Here is a 15,000-nt window from a genome sequence, read left to right as displayed (position 1 = left end):
CCTCACTCTCACACTTACACACACGTGCAAAGCCAACAAGCGCGCGCACACACATACAAATGAATAGACACTAGGACGAGTAAGGGTTGATTACATAATTTGAGAGCGTAAATGTTTGAGCAATGAAGATTTAAAAGACTGAAGACTAGGTGAGGACATCACATGTGCAGGTAAGGAGTTCCAGTCACTAATATAACAATTAAAGTGTCTCTGTGACCACAAAATCAACTCTTTTTAACACTTGATGATTATTATGGACAGGCCCTGTTCCTTGTGCGTGACAGATCAAAATCACACAACTGGAACGGAAAAGGAGCGAGAGTTAAATCAAAATGCAACTTTTACGCATAGGCAAGAAGAAACCTAAGCTCACTTTCTGAGCAACAGTTTAAATACACAAGCGTTAAAGAAAACATAGCACTCTTCTCCTTAAAAACAGCATACAGAAAGGAAAATACCGGTTTCAGCCTTCTAAAGAAACACAACATCAAGCTACGCTCATATGGATCGAAAACACATAAACTCCATTGGCTAGAATTCTATAGCCAATCAGAACTTAGCAAGTTCGATCCTTCCATCGAGTACAAATAGAGACAAACACACATGGTTTTTGCAGACAAAGCTCTTCACCTTAAATCAAGCTATCGGCAACTGATGAGATCCACATGATAGGATCGAAACCGCGGTCTTGCCTGACCAAATAATATGTCAGAGAACTTCCATCTAGAGTCGGGTTATCTTAATGTCTCGACAAAGAAGCGACCTAAAGACATCGGCATCAAATATCAAAAGAGCATCCACGAGAACGAATTAACTTCAGAGGTTCAAGGAGGACAGCTACTGACCATGGCCACAAACCAAAACACGCTGAAGAAGTCAGAAGGACGAGAGAAAGAATTAAAAAAAAACAAAATGAACCCGGGCCCAGGTCAAACATTTAAGAACAGAAGATCTCTCGCTTCTACCGCCGATGAATATATCGGTCGAGCCTAGAATTAAATTGGCGCAAAAGCGAGACGCCATAAGGTCACATTCACATTACTGCTGAGAAAATCAACACCAAGAAACTAAAAACATTACTTTCGAGACCAACTATTTTCTTGGAAGAAAACGTATCACACAGCAGTATAGAGATTCACATGTAAAGCCCCATAGGGCAAAAACCATTGCTAAATGAATACTACAGGAGCCGCCTAAAAGAGGCATCCATTCAAATATGTACTCAAGAGAGCAAAATTATGACAAAGGCAACAGGAACCAGACCACGTACAAGGGAGTCGTGTAGGCCTGTCAACTCTTTTTAACACCTCCTCACACTCACACTTACACACACGTGCAAAGCCAACAAGCGCGCGCACACACATACAAATGAATAGACACTAGGACGAGTAAGGGTTGATTACATAATTTGAGAGCGTAAATGTTTGAGCAATGAAGATTTAAAAGACTGAAGACTAGGTGAGGACATCACATGTGCAGGTAAGGAGTTCCAGTCACTAATATAACAATTAAAGTGTCCCTGTGACCATAAAATCAACTTTTATTTTTCGTTGAATTTCAAAACTATGTTAACTACACACTAAGCGACCAAAGTCTTATGCCTTGATTTCAAAAAAACAACTGTTTATTTTAACTGGAATTTTCCTATTTAATGGTCCGCCATTACTATCTTCAGAGAGCTGGACCCAGGAGAAAATGACCTTACAGGCTCACTAGTTTAAGAATACAATGCGTGTGTACGCCGCAGAATTAATATGCAGCACGGGAGGTTTTGGTTTTCAGACTTTTAAACTCGCGTTTTGCATATATAATAACTCAAAAGTTAAATTCAATTGGTTGAGTTCAGTTTTAATACAGTTAAAGCGAAAAATTGGGTTCATCATATGAAAGGACACCCCTTCATAGTTGTTGAATAAAATAAATTATCTATTTGAAGTGCGGCTTATAGAATGAAAGGAAGAAGTGATCCTCGTACTTATCTTATCAGTTGGTAGAGCATTTCACCGGCATCGCAGAGGAGAATTAATGAGGTTGAAGCCACATGGATTGTTTCAGGTGTCTATAAGAGACAATAGGCCATTTCCGAGTTCACGTCTGCCTCCTCTTCAAAGCGAGTCTAGGTTCGAAGTTTTTCTTATGAAAATTAGTTTTCATTCATATGTAAAGTAGAACTAATTACCATCTCAAAAACTTTGCACCTAGACTCGCTTTGAAGAGGAGGCAGACATGAACTCGGAAATGGCCTATTGCTTAAAAATGTCCAGGTAAGTGCAAGGATCACTTCTCTCTTTCGTTTATTGCTAACTTATCACTGATCATTTATTTTTCACGCAAGAAAACCAGTATTGCTTGCTTTTTTCGATCAACCGACGGCCAACGCTTATCATGTATCAATCCATTCAACCCTGGACCGAATAAGCAGGGACTGTGCAATATTTACTAGGAGAGGGCAAGGGGGGCTCTGAAATGCTACCATAGACCGTTTTCACATGACATCACGGCAGCCATGTTAGTGTTCCAACACAAAGAAATGGCGGCCATGATGGTGTACCAAGCTAATTCTTCGATAAGTGAAGCTCTGATGATCTTCGAAGTTATGAACGCAATTGGTAACTTGAAAAATTCAACAGGGTTTAAATCCTTGACCTCGCAGTAGCGAGATCAGAAGATCACAAGGTAGCCAGGCAAGACCTGTATCGTGAGGTTACGCGGTCACTCGTTGTTTCATTCATCACAGGAACGTTTGATCCCATAAATGACCAGCTTCCATGCAACATCAGTTGCTCAGTTGGTTACTGAGCGTCTTAGCGGCATAGCGAAGTCACGGGTTCAAACCTCGTTGACACCCTGAAATTTTCTGGCTTCTCTACGCAATTGCCCCCAAGTGACAAGTAAAAAACGTCTGGTGTTAGATAGAGTAAAATCTATTTAGAATCACTCCCAGAAGTCAGTGTGTTAAGGCACCCTTTGTCAATCACGTGACCAGCAGCCATATTTAATTACTGAAACAAAGGAAAGTATTTGCAAAAAGATGGAGTTCAATTCCCAGAGGATTAGTTTGGTACACCATCATGTCCGCCATTCCATTGTTCTGAAACACTAATATGGCCGCCAGGTCATATGAAAACGTTCTATACACGTTCACAAGTCGATCGACTAAACCATTTCACTCACAACTTATCCATTTCCCTGATGCATTTAATGCAGTACACTAAACCATTTTGAGTTGACACATTCCACCTTAGTTTCGTTCACGGAGGGATTCTCAGTTGAAATAAACCGATTTGAACTAGTCAAAGCTGCTTCAAAACAATCTAAACCATTTCAAGTTTCTAACACTAAACCGCTCACAAAAGTGAATCCAAGAATGGATTTTTGATGTTAAAGCCGTTTTCAGTGGCGTTTCTTCCAGGATTTCCAATCCGGATTTTTGAAAAAAGATTCGCTGAATTTGAAATACAAAGAACCAAAATCCAACTTTTTGTATTTGTGATCTTCGCTGTTCCTTTCCACCTTATTCATGCCGGTTAATATTCACTGAAAATTGCCATTTTCACTATTTTTCGGCCAAATAGCGATCAAATACGCACAGAGTCAAGGGATCCCGGACACCATCGTATATAATGGCTGGGTACAACTATACTGGTTAACCTATACTGGTTAATAATCACTGAGAAGTGATTTCAATATTTTGGGTTTTTCTAGCCGTTTGAACTTTAATACAGATTTATCTTCCTTAAAATTGCCATTTTCACTATTTTTCAGGTGGATCAAAAATGTTGAAAAGCATAACCAGCGTAGCAAGCGTTCCTGTTCGAAAGAAGAGCTCTTAAACGATTTTACGCAAACTGGCCACGAGAAAGTTGGGGCAAGAGACTATAAAAATGGTGTGACTGTTTCAAATGCTGATAAGAATTGATAAGGGAAAAGAGTTTTACAATCAAAATGTTGACAATATTTTGAAAAGCAAGAAGCCGGGTTAATTAAATTATATTCAGCTGAAAAGGAACACAAGGTTTTTGTTGTGGAAAGGTTTAATCGAATAATAAAAATTGGATGTGGAAATTTTTTTTCAGCGTGCAATAACATATATTATTATAAAATTGATAACCTCATTGTAAAATACAATAGCAAAAAACATTCATCAGTTAAGATGAGTCCTGTCAAAGCGAGTAAGAAAAACAATGAAAGCGTGATTTTATTTTTGGGAAAAACGACAACCCAAAATTTAAAATTGAGCTTCGAGGATAAGGTTAGAATATCAAAATCCAAACCTAAAATATTCTATAAAGGTTGTAGACCTAAAAGGACTAAGGAGTTATTGTGAATGAGATAAAAACCAACAAAACCCATTACTCATATAAATTAGTTGACATAACGGCAGAAGACATAAAGGGAGCTTTTATGAAGAGGAATTGCAGAAACTGATCAGGAAATTCTTAGAATTGAGAAAGTGAAATAAAAAAAAAATAAAAAAAAAGCGCTTGAAAAGTGGAAAGGATATCCAAATAAATGGGTACAACTGAGACAATTTTTAGTTATTTGTATAAAGTGCAAGAACACAATCTTTGTCTTCATTGATCAATTATGGCAAAAGAAGAGTATTTCAGAAAACCTGAAGAGGATAAAACACGATATTTAAATGAATTGAATGGAAAAGAAAATACTAATTTGTTAACTGGCGACACAAGAAAAACTGCAACAAGATAAGCAACATTATATTGACCTTCTTGAATAAATAGTAAACTTTACAAGGGAAAATCCAGTATTAATGAGAAATTTAAAAATTATTGAGTAACTTGGAGACTTTCTCATGATAAGCAAAAGAAGAAGAAAAGTATTAACCGCTTTTTTAGCGTAAATAGTCAAAAAAAGCCTATGCAAATTCACCGGTGGTAAACTATTAATCACTTTTACCTCTTAGCCAATCAACACCTGGCTTTTTTTTTCAGCCAATAAGATGATCCACACAAATTTTTGCACGAATAAGGAGAGTTGGAGAAAACGTTTCATGAATGTGAAAAAATTGAAAAATTAACAATCTCTTGGAAGGCTAAAAATATGGCAAAAATATGGAATTGACAGTTTGTCAATTCTTTCAGAGTAGCATAGAAATATTGGGCCTATTCGTGAGCAAAGAGAACGGCATTATTTGCATTAAACTGGAAAATTCGTTTTAATATAATGAATTTGTGGTAAATAGTGGAATTAAGCAAAGCTAAAAAATAAAGAGAAAATGCATCGGTCCCATTTAAACTGAATAAATTTATCTTAGCGCACACAATTAGAGCAAAAAATAACACAACTTAAGCTAATTTCCTCAAATAAGCAAACTTTCAAACAGGAATAAAAGAGGTGCGCTAGTAATTAAAAACTACTAAAGCTAAAATGGTTTTTCCTTTTCAACACACAAAAAAACTAATTCAAAGGAAAAACTTGTTTAACAGAGCAATGCTAAAATTGCGTTGAGACCACTCTATTTCCTAAGACTGCGGTGGGAACTGGGTAGTTCGCCTGTCTTACTGAGATGTGTCTCACGATAAAAACAAACAGTCGTTTCTCAAATAAAATGATATTTGTCCTATAAGACTGAGATGAAATTTTCATGACGGGATTATTTGTTGCCAATTAACCGCCTTAATTGATAGGAATGGGATACCTTAAAAGATATTTAGCTTGTCTTGACGAGACAAAATATTGCTTCAAAAGAGCGCCTGAACTTGCCCTAAGCCCGCTAGTCGGTTTGAGAATTTATCTCGAAAAATGCTCTCCCATACTGTATTAATCTTTCGATATACAAAATTAACGAGTAATGATTTTGCTCTTATTATGCGGGAACTACATCCTGTCTGTAATTCTAATCTTTTCTCAGTATTCTTTTCGATAATTTGGGCTTCTTTCCTCGAGAGTTTGTACTTCCTAGAAAGCCAAACGTGTTAATTTTCATGTGTTCAAAGGAAGAATACACGTTACCCACTTCATTCGGAATTAACAATCGTTGAATGTCTCCACTTTTATAAATCCGAAATAATTGTCTCCGAAATTTCAGAAAACAAAATTTGTAAGTGAACGTTTTCGAAATCAACACACTGAATAATTGATGGTTATTACTGTCAATCATTTACTATCACTACGTCTTATATAATCATTAGTAAAATTGACTGGTATCAGATCAGTTTTAAGATCACTTGCCGAACACTTCATCAAGAGAATTGCGAGTTTAGAAGCGTGAGTATAAAATAGAATTGTTAATATTTTTTTTATTGCTATACGTTCTTGCTCACTTTCAGTAAGACGACGTTTATTACACATTAATTGAATTAGACGAAGATTTTAAAAAGGCATTAATGAGAAAAATGATGAAAAGCAAATTGTAATTGGCTAGCTCTGATATACTGCTATCGATCAACTAGTTTACCGGAATGGTAGAATACTGCCGAGGGAAAGTAAATGCTGGATTAGTCTTCTGGTAAAGTAACGGCGGTTCATGCGTGGAATTGAAGGGAGATTTAAATAGGTTTTGCAGAATGTGGTTCACCAAACTGAAACCCCTTCTGGATCCCACTTGAGAAAAGAAAGAAAACAAAAGTTTGAGGAAATGAGCATGTACCTCTTGAGATGGGTTTAATTAGAACCGAGTGCGCTGGAGGAGTGTTGTTGCGGCCCTATGTTCCACAGGGAACCTAACGGCTTAAGTCAGTCAAGTAAGTCAAGAGAGAACTATGGGGATTATCGAGGTAAGCTTTATGTGCACGAGTCCCATAAAGAGGACTATCAGCTGCTACCCTTGATCCAATGGTTTTATAACATTTTATACAACATTCTCAATATAGTTTTATTTTATGAAGTGTTCTAAATGGAATTTGGAGTCTACTCAAGGACAAAGTATGTAGTTTCAATCAGTCACATGAATCATAGCGGTACTCGGCGCTGTGAGGTCCTCCTCAGCTGTGCCCATGTCGCACCAATGGCATTGCATTCACCTCTGCATCAGTGCTCCTGCGCCAGGTCTGTTTCGTTCTTCCTACTTTACGCTTTCCTTGTGGATTCCAGTCGAGGGCTTGCTTGGTGACGTTTGAGGGGGACTTCCTGAGTGTGTGGCCGATCCACCCCCACTTCCTTTTTTTGATCTCCACTTCAATGGGGCTTTGACCAGTCTTGTCCCAGAGGTCGGCGTTGGAAATGACGTCTGGGCATGATGATGATGATGTTTCCGAGGCATCTGTTGATAAAGGTCTGCAGCTTGTGGGTGTTTGATTTTGTAGTTCTCCATGTTTCGGAGCCATACAGTAAGACAGACTTGACGCTGGTGTTGAAGATTCTGATCTTGTTGTGGAGGGAGAGGGCTGAAGAATTCCAAATGGGGCGGAGGGTGTTGAATGCATGTCTGGCCTTGTTGATCCGGCTCTTGATGTCTTCGTCTGTTCCTCCATCTGTGTTGACGACACTGCCCAGGTAGACAAAATTCTCCACCTCGTTCAGGTCTTCGTCGTGGAGTGTGATGGGGTCTTGTTTCTTGTTGTTTATTTGCATCACCACCGTCTTCTTGATGTTGATATTGAGGCCCGTCTTCTTAGCTTCTTCGGCGAGGCGGGACAGCTTCTCTTGTGCGTCCTGGTATTTGTGTGAGAGGAGGCTAATGTCGTCAGCGAAGTCCAGGTCCTCCAGCTGTTTGGTGAAAGTCCACTGGATGCCGGTCTTCTTATCTGATGTAGCCTGCTTCATAATCCAGTCGACTACCAGAAGGAAGATGGTCGGCGACAGTACGCAGCCTTGACGAACACCGGTCTGTACCTGGAATGTGTCCGTCAACTTCCCGTCGTGTATGACTTGGCAGCTGGAGTACAGTTGCTGTATGATGAACTTTGGGGGGGGGGGGGGGGGAAGCCGTAGTGTTGCATTAGCATCCAGATGACGTCGCGATCCACACTTTCGAATGCCTTTTGGAAGTCTCTTACCAGTTACTAACTTTGAAATCATAGATATTTTAAGTACTTTAAATTCTAATAAGGCAACTGGGCCTTTTTTTTTCCTTTTTTTAATTTATTGATTAACAATACTTACTATAAGTACAATACTAACGATCCCTACCTACAATACTTACAATACTTACGATACTTACGATCCCTACCTACTTAACAAACCAAAGGGTATTAATTTACACCATACAATAGAAATACAAAAAAAAAAACAAAACAGCAACAACAACAACAACAAAAAAAAGACAAAGCCCTTTGCAACACAAACAGTAATTAGGTTCTTTCAATTACAAGTCGTAGGACTGTAATGTGAGAGGAATAGGTGGAAGCCTTCTATTTTAGGACAATGACTGCGTGTTTTACAGGTCCAAATGTAATACCTCGCGACCAAAAATAAAAAGTAGTGATTCTTGTTTTGAATTAATTCAGGCTTTAGACCAACAACTAATGATGGTGACAAGTCTAACGTCGGAAGAGCTTTGTCACGAATCAGCCATTCCTTAAAAGCTTCCCAGAAACGAGACGTTACAGTGCAAGTCCAGAATAAGTGAATGAGTGATTCCTCTTCCCGTTGACAGAAACTGCAGAGATCGTTTTCAAGAAAGTTTATTTTTTTCAGAAAATTATTGGTGGCTAATCGCCTGTGAAACAGCTTAAATTGAAATACTAGAAGTTTAGAGATTTTGGTACATTCGAAGGGTTTTCGATACACGGCGACCCAGTCCACAGTTTCGTTTGGTTCAATTAGACAATCTGCTAACCACTTCATCTGACTATTCAAGGGCTGTTTTCTTTTTTTTTTCCACAAGCTTTTGGTATACTATTCTGTTTGGTTTATTTGCCATCAGGACTTTTTCACTAAACGTATTGTAGTCCGAAACTTCGCTTAGGTTTTTCCCTTTGGTTGTTTCCCACAACTGCTTTATAGCCGAGATGACTCCAAGAAAAGACAGAAAACTTGGTTTAAATCTATAACGGTCTTTAAATTCTGAGAAAGATAAAAAAGTGGACTCATTAACCATTAAATCACTGACAACCTGAATTCCCTTAGTAGCCCATAGTGCGTAATATATTAGTTTATTTTCGACTGGTACAAGAGAATTGAACCAAAGAGGCTGTGACCGTAGCTGGGTGACAGAGGACATGCAATCTTCAAAAGTAACTTCTGACCAAATTTGTAGTATTTCTTGCAGGAAAACGTCCGATACTTTTCCAACTTTTAACAAATCTCTTTGATTTAGATTACCCCTAAAAAAGGTAGCACCACCGACATCTTGCAGTTGCAGGTCATTCTGTCTAATAATTTCAAGGCATTTACTATGAGTTTTAGGGTTCCCACCTTTCTTGTCTGCGGTTACATCTAAAACAAGGTTAAAATCTCCACCGAGGATAATATCGTCGCACTCAAAATCAAGCAAATGAGCGAAGAAAGTTTCAAAGAAGCTTGGATCGTCGTCATTTGGCGCGTATAAGGTAGCTAAAGTAATATACTCTTTATCTGTCTCAATGTCGCAAATAGTGTACCTACCGTTTGGATCCGAGAAGGATTTTTTAATTTTAAAATCGAAGGTGTTATTAAATAGGACAGCGACTCCGCTCTGATTACTGGCAAGGCCACTAAAGATGGTTCTATATCCCCATTCTGCAGACCACATGGGATTGCTTTTTTTAGAACAGTGCACTTCTTGGAAGATATAGATTGAATATTTTTTCTTTCTTAGCCAATTAAAAACTTCTCGTCTCTTCAAGCTGTCCCCCAGTCCTCTCACATTAAGAGAGCAAATACTGAGATTCATTGTTGATTATAAAAGTAATGCGTGTTGCAAGACAGAGGGACCTTTCTTTTAGTATCCCAGTTGTCCTCTTGAAAGTTGTAAAGAACTATATTTCTTATCCTCTTGCAATTCTTTACATATGGCACTCTTCCTGATCATTTCAAAGCGACAAATGTTATTCCGGTTTATGAAAAAGGCTCACCTCTTTTGGTAACTATCTCATTATCTAGATTTAGCTAGACGCAACACGAGCGTAAACTGGGTTCCCTGTGGTACCTGTTACACAAAAAGAGGAGGCACAGAGTTGGGTGGTAATGAACTGCAGCGTTCCAGTAAGCTTTTTTCAAGTGGGGAATCATGTAGACAATTCGCACAGAATTTGTGCCCGAAAATGTTCTAATCTTTGCAAGAATAAATGGGCCTTCGGACTCGCATGTTCAAACGTCAAATTATTTTGTAATGTCCTGTCCCGTTTTGAGGTCCTTTACTTTTTAAAGCTTAAATACGCAAAGTAAATTGATCACAGGCGGCCGCTGAAATTGATGACACTTTCGATTTTGCGATTTATTTGTGCAGCCAAAAGTACAATAGAAAAAATTGAACGTACCAAAAATCTCACAAAGTGTTTTTCGCTTATGGTAACTATTCATATTCGCGGCGCGAAATTTATATTGTTTTAATGTCGCAAATTTTGTTGCTGATGGCAATTTTCTATTCTCGATCGATACTTCCTAAAAACGTCCTTCTGCTCTTCCTAAAAACTGTGTATCAATATTTATTTGCTTTTGCATAAAGCAGGCTAGCAAAATCTGTCCCTTGATTAGTTTGCATTTTTGAGCGTTAAGTAGAATTTTCGGTCTGAGTGGTACATTTTGAGGTCTCTCATCCAGATACTAAACCCGCTGGATAGGGATTAACTTCAGTGAACTTTTGTCGTGAAAAGCTGTCAGACGCGCAGAATACACGTTTAAAGTTACCCTGCAAAAGAAGTTGAAGCAAACTTCACGTCTGCCTTGAAGCCAATATTTTTCGATTTCCTTCTATTTTCTTAAATATTTCTCAATTCTTTGATTGCTCCTGACGTCACGGAACAAAAAAAGAACAAAAGCGAAAAAGTCTCTTGGGAATTTGATTATATTATTATGCAAAACTTAAACTACATTTTTCTATTGTTTTGGCACCAACATGGCCGTCTTATCACGTGAGTGCAATCAAAGAATCTGGTATGGTATTTTACTAGCAACTACATGTCTTCTCAGGGGCTATTTAACTAAGACATCTGTCATAGCACTATAATGATTTACGGTACCAAAATAATATTGTGTTCTATTAGAACTACATATTACGCAAAGACAACTTGAATCTCATGGAAAACAAAACGCAGCTTACTTGACAGTTATGGAATAAAGCACTGTGTCGAGTTACTGAACTACCACACGTACGCAATGCGTGCCTATGTTTACATGAAACTCTAAATTTTGAATTTTCAGCGAAAGGTTAATGACAATCAATCGTAAAAACACTTAAATTTCTGTATTACTCGTCGCTTTTAAGATTCCAGATGTACATTTTTCACCGGCTGTCTTGTTCGTCCAATTTACGTTCCATTCTTGAGCTTCGTAAGGGTATATTTTGTTTAAAGATCCGCACAAACGCCATCCCCGGCATCATTGCAGGTTATTTAGATATTCTGCTGAGTTCACCGGATAAAATCTACTCATTTCTACTACCCCTTGAAACCTAGCAAAGATACGCGAAGAAGACTCTAATTATAAGCGCTAATGATAAAAGGCACTGCGAAAATTTTATGTTGAATTTTCGAATTTAAAATGCATTGTGTGCGGGTAGTTTATTTATCTGCTTTTTTCCCCCGAAGGTTTATTAGCATAAAGGTTCATTAAAATTCAGATGTCTTGATTAGTGTTTTCATTGGGTATCAAGATACATGCACCGGACCAACATTGGCTAAAACCCTTATGAATTATTAATGAGTTTAAGAAATATAGATGAAACAAATCTTGTAATATTTTGCCCTCCATAGAGAAGTCCTCCACCAATTAGCTTATAAATTCCAGGCAGGCCTGTGGAGTAAACTGCATATGTCAGATATTTACAATTGTAGGTCTTATTATTGATTGTAATTTAAATTGAAAAAAAAAAAAACATACTCGTGAATTTGGTAAGAAAATTTCAAGGGGCATTGGCATTCTATTTAAGCTCATACATTTTGTTACCAATAATATACTCAATCATTAGCAATTATTCACCGATGTGGAGGTGAATAGTGATGGATATTTGATACCATTTGAAGGACATTTGATACCATTGATCATGGCATGATGGCTCAGATATTGAAAGACGACTTTGGTGTTACCGACCATGCTCTCTGTTGGGTTAAGGCCTTCCTTGATGCTAGGAGGAAACGAGTAACTGTTGACGGTCGAAAGTCTCGGGACTTTGATGTCACGAGTGGAGTTCCTCAGGATAGCTGATTGGGACCAATACTTTTCTTACTGTATATTTCTCGGCTATTTCATGTAGTGAAGAAGCACCTTCCACAGGTTCAGGGATACGCAGATGATACTTATTTTTATTTATTTATTTATTTATTTAGATACCTTCATCTATCTCGCAAACATTATAATTACATATTAATAGACAATTGTACCTTTCCTTTTGCCGGGATCTTGTACGTCACAGGATGATGCAGCCAGAGCCATGAAGGCTTGTATTTCAGATATCAGGGGTTGGATGGTTAATCATCAGTTGAAACTCAATGACGAAAAGACGGAGTTCCTGATAATTGGGTCAATACAACAAATATCTAAAGTGAACATTAGCACCATTCACGTAGGTGCTTCGGAAATCAAACCCGTTGGGTCAGTACGCAACCTGGGTGCCTGGTTTGATAGCTCCAAGGCTTTTCGTGGGTTATACCGCATCCGTAGAATCAGGAAATACCTATCCGGGGAGTCCACCAAGACCCTGATCCACGCTTTTGCCACGTCTCACTTAGACTACTGCAACTCTCTGTTGTATGGAACCCCACAATATCAGATGGATCGGCTATAAAGAGTGCTTAACGCCGCTACTCGAGTCATTAATTGGGTGCCTCGGTTTGATCGCATTACGCCCATACTGATACTGTTACACTGGCTGCCCATCAAGTTTCGCATACAATTCAAGGTTGCTCTTCTTGTCTACAAGGCGCTCAATGGTATGGCCCCCTCCTACTTGACAGAACTTCTCCAAGTCAAGGCTGCAGGTCGTTATGCGGTACGGACTAACAACCAGCTACTCCTACAAGTCCCAAGAACCAAGTGTTTGACTTTTGGTGATAGATCCTTCTCGGTTGCAGCGCCAAAGATTTGGAATGGCCAGCCGCTTGATATCAAGCAGAGTACGAGTGTTGACTGTTTTAAATCAACTCTTAAGATATTCTTATTTAGAATTGCTTATGAATAATCATGAGATTTTAACGAGGAAAGAAGTGTAAATAATAATAATAATTATTATTATTATTTTTTTTATATTTATTATTATTATTATTATTTATTATTTTTTTAAGGTTATGCTTATATATATATATATATATATATATATATATATATGTATATATATATATATATATACATATAGTTTTTAATATTGTAAAGCGCTTCAGGATACTCTGTAATGTAAGCGCTATATAAGCTTTTATATATTATATATTATTATTATTATTATTATTATTATATTTACCGAGCAGCGAAGCGGCGGGATAAATATCCAGCACTTTCACCGACACTGAGGTGAATAATTGTTTTAGTATATACCATACTGGTTGAATAAAAAGCGAACCAAATAAACTTTATTTTTGTAAAATACAGTGGAGAATTTCAAATCTCGCGCGCTGGCTACTCGGAGGTGAATAGTACTTGCATAATCCCTTCGAGTTAGCCAATCAGCGCGCGCGGAAAGCACTATTCACCTGTGTGGTATATACTAAAGTATATCATTCCTTAATGTATCCTTTCCTTACTCATGTAACACACACAATTGATTGCCTGGGGAAACGCTTATGCCACAACTCTTTAACCTGTTGTAGTTTGGCGGGAAAAGGCAGTACGAATAATAAATAACATTTTTCAATCGAGATGCTCACTCTAGCCCTCTGTTTTCACAGTTAAGATTAATCAAGTTAATGGATCTAGTGACTATTCATACTGCCCTTTTCATATTTCAATATCATCATAATTTACTACATGTACTTAAGGCTTTTGACAAGTTCTTTTCACGTGTATCATCTAAACACAATTATAGTACCAGGCTAATTTACCCTTCTGTGGTTCTTCTGTTTGGAATAATCTGGATGAAGTAGTTCTTCGTGTTTATTTAAGCAAGGAATGATGAGAAAATTCTTATCTACCTATGTTTAATGCTAGCTTGGCATTGTCAATTCATTCTTAGCTTAACACTGTTCAAAACACAAGAATTGACAAAATACGATATTACTATTTGGTACCGTTTTCTTCATTTTTCTTCATTTTTTTCCCCTATGTATTTCCTTTAGATTAACGAAATTTATTTATTTCATTATTTCATTACTTACCTTGTTATCTACTCTATTAGCAAGCTCCTATGATTGAAACACTACTCAGCTCGTTTAGTTTATACTATTCTGAGTGGTTTTTTGCCTGATCTAAGTAATTCATTCTGTGTCGTAAAACTTTTTCTAATTTGGCAAATAAATGGATGGTGGTTGTTGTTGTTATAAAATATGCTTTAACAGAAGGAGGAAAGAGTTAGGGTTCCTCTCCTTCTGCCCCCTTCGTTTTGTCTCGTTCCATTTTCGCTTGGCCAAAACACTAGGGAACTTAAGCAGCGACAACGGCGACGGCATATTTAGTGAGCAAAAAGAATAGCTTTGCACGCCTTGCAAGTGCGTTTTTCACTTTTGCCCATTTCTTTGCCGTCGTCAGCAAAACAGCAACGTGAAAATTTGAAGAACGTCAGCACTTGAAGAGAAATTTTCATTTTCTCCCCTAAATTAAGCGCCATTCCGACAAGTGCCATTTTTGAGGAACTACCACACCCTTGTCACATTAAAAAGGTTGAAATAGTCACGAGGCGATTACAATAACGGGAATTTATATTTGAGATGACATTCTCGTTGCCGTCGCCGTCGTCGTTGCTGAAGTTCCCTATTGAAAATGCACGGAAACGCTTGCTACGCAGGCTAAATGGAGGATGGATTGCCTCACCCG

General features: G+C 37.9%; 1 long non-coding RNA gene across 1 annotated transcript in view; it reads left to right on the top strand.

Moving 5' to 3' along the window:
• Nucleotides 1–6,169: 6,169 nt before the first annotated feature.
• The window catches only part of LOC138018383 (uncharacterized), a 20,952-nt gene continuing 12,121 nt past the window's right edge, over nucleotides 6,170–15,000 (top strand). Inside the window, exon 1 of the long non-coding RNA XR_011126010.1 lies at nucleotides 6,170–6,228. This is a non-coding gene — a long non-coding RNA (uncharacterized lncRNA). The remainder of the gene's footprint in view (nucleotides 6,229–15,000) is intronic.

Source organism: Montipora capricornis, chromosome 10 (genome assembly GCF_036669925.1).
Source record: "Montipora capricornis isolate CH-2021 chromosome 10, ASM3666992v2, whole genome shotgun sequence".
Classification (NCBI taxonomy): Eukaryota; Metazoa; Cnidaria; class Anthozoa; order Scleractinia; family Acroporidae; genus Montipora; species Montipora capricornis.
Note: the sequence above shows the minus strand (reverse complement) of the source record. Positions and strands in the feature narration are given on the sequence as shown.